This window comes from Anopheles gambiae, chromosome 3 (genome assembly GCF_943734735.2).
Source record: "Anopheles gambiae chromosome 3, idAnoGambNW_F1_1, whole genome shotgun sequence".
Taxonomy (NCBI): domain Eukaryota; kingdom Metazoa; phylum Arthropoda; class Insecta; order Diptera; family Culicidae; genus Anopheles; species Anopheles gambiae.
The window spans coordinates 54,144,418-54,149,741 of NC_064602.1; positions in this window are offsets into that span (position 1 = coordinate 54,144,418).

Genomic DNA, 5,324 nt, shown 5'->3' on the forward strand with positions numbered 1-5,324 from the left:
CTAGAAACCCTCGCAATGTTTAACGGGAACAAAGAAAGGAAATTGTTCATAACTGGAAAATCGGAATAGACTACAGCGATACATAAAGGGGAATGCATCAGTCCGTGTTCTTATGTTAAGTCCTGATAATCTTGAGAAAGTTATTGACCTATTAGAAAAGCTTTATGATAACCCCGAAAGCGTCTACAAGTCTTTACTTAGCGACCTCACAGCTAGCAGGCACATTTCGTTAGACAATCCGACATCTATTATAGAGTTTTCCAACGCATTGCATAATATGGTGGATAACATGAATCTACAGGGGAGAACACAATATTTAAAAGATCAGATGCTCCTAGACGACCTCATAGTACGACTATCAACATCTTCTTCTTCTATATACAGGCTTTCGAGACTTAAATCATTACCACGTAACCGGATAGTTAATCCTTGCTTCGGGGGAACGGTCCGTTCTGTGATTGAACCCATGACAAGCATGTTATTGAGTCGTTCGAGTTGATGACTGTGCCACGGTACTGCCAACATATTTTAGAAATAAATTGGTTCGAAAAACCCCCTGGCGCTATGGATGAAACCAACCGAGGACCTAGCGTTAGTTTTAGTAGCAAATGAGAATGCTCTAAAATTTTGAGAACATCGACTTAATGCCCAGTTACAGCCCAAAGTATATTTTAAAGACAATCATTGTCTAGTATGTGGAAGGGCTCATGAATCAGAAAAGGATGTTGAATAAAAAGAATGGTATCACCGAACTGTTGCGGAATACCTAAGCAAAGGATATGCTCGAAAGGCTACCCCTAGAAAGCGGCTCGAACATAACCGAATGATAAACTACATTCCACACTTTACTATAGTAAACAAGAACCAGTTTCCATATAAGCCTCGTCTAGTAATTTGATGCAGCAGCAAAAAATGCAGAAAGGTCACTGGACTCATTCCTCCTTTTCGGTCCTGATGCTACCATCTCTTTATTTGGTGTACTCATCAGATTCCGCGAACACGAAATTGCTTGCTCTGGTTATATAAAAGAAATGTTCCACCAGGTAAAGGTTAAGCAAGAAGATCAGGGTGCCCAACGTTTTTTGTACAGAGAATCTCCTAACATTACGTTATGCAGGTAATCACATTTGGAGCGACATGCTCTCCAGCATGCGCACAATTTGTAAAGAATCAAAACGCTCTTAAATTCGAACAATAAAACCCAAATGCGGTGAAGGAAATTACCGATAATCATTATGTCGATGATTATCTGGATAGTTTTGCCAGTATTGTAGATGCTGCCAAAACAGTAAACGAAATCATGACAATTCATGATAAGGCTTATTTTTTTTACGAAACTTCGTGTCAAATTCTCATGAATTAATAAACGATCTTCCTGAGGACAGGAGAGGGAATATAGAGATGCATTTTATCGAAAACAAGGATGATACTTACAAGAAAATTCTTGGTATGCACTGGGACACGAGAAACGATACTTTCAGATATAAACTAAAAGTTCCACCACTAGAGGATAAAAAATTTACCAAAAGGAATATACTTTCAAATATAATGAGAATCTACGACCCGTTGGGCTTCATCATCAATCTCACTACGGAATCAAAGGTCCTCATGCAAGGACTATGGAAAGAGAAGGTGGACTGGGATGATATATTGCCAATTAACCTCCAAAGATAATGGCAGGAATGGCTCAACGCTATAAAATCTGTTGAAGAGAGGTTCTATGCTATGCTAGATAACCTCGTAGCAGAGCTGGATGGGCATAGATCACTTGTAATTGGCGGTGATTTCAATGCCTGGTCTGATGAATGGCGGAGCAAGCGAACTAATAGCAGAGGTGATGCTGTTCTCGAAAGCTTCACCCGGCTAGAAGTAGAGCTGGGAAAAACCGGCACAACCCCCACGTTCAACAGGAACGAGAGGACATCAATTATTGATACAGCCGTTGCCGTCAAATTTTGGCTCGAAGTCACCAATTTTTGACAGTGTGCATCAATTTTTGTCTCGAAGGCGTCAATTTTTGACAGTGTGCATCAATTTTTGTCTCGAATGCGTCAATTTTTGTCAGTGCGCATCAATTTTTGTCTCGAAGGCACCAATTTTTGTCTCATGGTCATCAATTTTTGTCGCTTGTTCATGAAATTTTGCCTCTTTATATATCAACATGAGTTTACCTGATTTGACGCGTAATTAGGGTTATTTAATTGTAGCAACATTTAATTTCAATAAAAATCTGTGGTTTATGAATATTTTATTGGGATTTTAAGGAAAATGCTTCAAAATTTTTGACTAAATTTCAGGTACGTAGATCAACACAGCTGATTGCTTTTGAACAATGAATATACTTTGTACTCCTCAATCGAAAATGGCAGTACAATGATACATAAACCGTACGGATTGCGAGAACTATTTTAGGAATTTATTTAACTATTTCCCACGATTACCGGTCTCGTAATACAGTCGTCAACTAGTACGACTTAATAACATGCCCGTTATGGGTTCAAGCCCCAAATGGACCGTGCCGCCATACGTAGGACTGACTATCCTGGTATGGGGGGATCAATAAGTCACTGAAAGCCAAGCCCACAAGTTGTGGTACAGGCAGGCTTTGATCGACAATTGTCGTTGAGCCAAAAGAAGAAGAAGATTTGCCACGATGCCAAAATGAAGAAATAATCGAGGATTAATCTTCTCTAAATTGTTTTGATATTATTATAAATAAGACATAAAACTATGTGAAATAAACAGAATTCCTGAATTAATTCCTTTGCATTGTATAACCACTCTAATTTTGTTGAGCTTTCTGCAATTATTAAAATATCAAAATAACGAAAAAATACCAAGAGACAAAAATTTGTGATCATGAGACAAAAATTGGTGCCTTCGAGACAAAAATTGACGCACACTGACAAAAATTGACGCATTCGAGACAAAAATTTATGCGCACTGTCAAAAATTGACGCCTTCGGGACAAAAATTGATGCACACTGTCAAAAATTGCCGGCTACGAGAGAAAAATACATGACTTACGGCCAAAATTTGACGGCAACGCCTGTATTACGTACTGCAGTACCACCCTCTCGGAGAGATTAAACTGACAAGTGTGTGATGCACTCATCCTCAGCGACCATAATGTTGTCAGATACGCCATAAACAAAGGGCATAGACTATCATCGGGGCCCTTTCCGTTTGAAATTCGTAGGCTGAAATTTCAGCCTGTCAGCTATTTGCATTGTATAGCAGTTTTCGAGCAGCTATCTAATTGAGTATAAAAAACAGGTGGGATTATCCCAAGGTGAATGAATTTAGAAGGCTGATTTTATTTTATTTTATTTTATTTTATTTTATTTTATTAATTGCTCGGCCACGTTGGGTTACAGCAATAGTGCTTACTGACTATAGTATACAATTATTCACGAAGGAGTTGGAAGGAGTTTATGGTACGGAAAAGGAGCGAAGACGGGATCGGTAGACAGGATAGGATATATTAGCTATGACGGGGGAGCAGCACTCCAAGAAGGCAGCATTGGCAAATAGAAGATCTAATTGTCTTCCGCGTATATTTTTTATGCCGGATAATTGCAGCAAACCGTTTACCGACATTCCATCAAGCAGAGAAACATTTTCACGAGATACACCAGTAGGAATGAACTGATTAACGCACGATGCCGACGGTTTCCAGGAGAGTGATGGTGAATTAAAATCACCAAGTAACACCATAAGATCATTTGGTTTAAGTTTGCCAGCATCGAAATTAACACTCTCATGTAAATCGTCAAGGACTACTTCGGAAGAACGCAAATCGGGTGGGATGTAAACGGCGCCGATATAGATTGCAAGGTTTTGAAGCTTAACAATTGTCCAAACCGACTCCAGCGAGTCGAATGGCAGTGATAAAGTTGACGTGTTCAGCACGGAAGAGCAGGCAATGAGTACACCACCACCACGGCAACGGTTACTGTTGAGAGAATTGCGGTCGCAGCGATAGATGACATACGCATCCTCCGAGATAAGAGAGGACGGAATTGAGGCATCGAGCCATGTTTCAGTTAACACCAACACATCCATATCAAGCTCAGATAGAGAGAGGCGTAACTCGTCTAGTTTTGTGCGCAATCCTCTTACGTTTTGATAGTAGATGTTTAGTCGATCGATCGAAGGAATGAGAGAGCGAGATGCGCCGGGAGTGCTCTCGCTGCAAGTTATTAACGGCGGAAGAGAGTCGGACGGATTGTGTGTATTAGATGCAGGGTTAGCTTCCATCAATTCGGGTAAAGTCGGTAGTTCATGAAAATCTCGGTTTACGCTTGCTGAAAGTACTGCGTATAAGGCAAGCTCATAGGACCATGATCGGGTGAAATAGTGAAATCAGCGTTTCGCAGTTGTGTCGTGTGGTTGATAGAAGGTGGCGATGAATGATGATCCGATTCACGGGTAACAGGCGCAGAAGGTGCATGGGATGCTGCAGTAGTGGGTCGCCAAACATTGACGGAGCGGGGATTAAGGTCGATGAACTCCTTAAAAGAGATCCCGCGAGGCCAGGTTGAAGCAGCCAAAGCAATAGCCCGGTGCGAATCCGGTACACCAATTTTAAAAGATACGTAGGAGAGCGTAGAAAGATCCCGGTCGCGTCGTACAAGGCTGTATACCAAGATATCGTCTGTCCCTATGTTGGAACAGGCCATTTCACGGATCGCTTCAATCGGAGTATCAGGAGCAATACGGGAGATAAAGACCCAAGTACGGCGTGGGCGTTCAGGAACGGTCGTAATATTGTTGTAGGACAACCCTGTACCCGATGACAGCATAGCGCGTGTAACGGTATTGGTAGGCGACGAGTCGGGAGAGCGATCCATCAATCGACGTTTGGAAGGATTCTCACCAACAGCTTGATGGGTGAGCTTAGAGGCCGCAACTGGATTCGTGGTCGTTGAGTGCGTAGCAGGAATCGCGGAATGGTGAGCACCCGATGTAGTAGTATGCGTGGCAAGATGAGAGTTGAGCTTGTTCATTAGTGAGTTGAACGAAGTGAGAAACTCACGGTGCATGAGATCAAGCCCCTTGATGCCATGCTTAACTTCATCAAGCGTTGTGAGTAGTGGAGCCTGAGAGTAGTTGCGTTCCATTGAGTGAGAAGCATTAAGTGAGTCGATGAAATCTTTCACGGAGCGAATTGATGATGCTGATTCCTGTTTCATCAAAGCTATCTCGTTTCTAAAACAATCCAGTGAAGAGGAAAGTTCAAGTCGCAAGCCAGCTGATGTCGCCTGCACAGAACGTGAGGTATCGCGGAAATCGGACTGCAACGATTCCAACAGGTAGGCAGC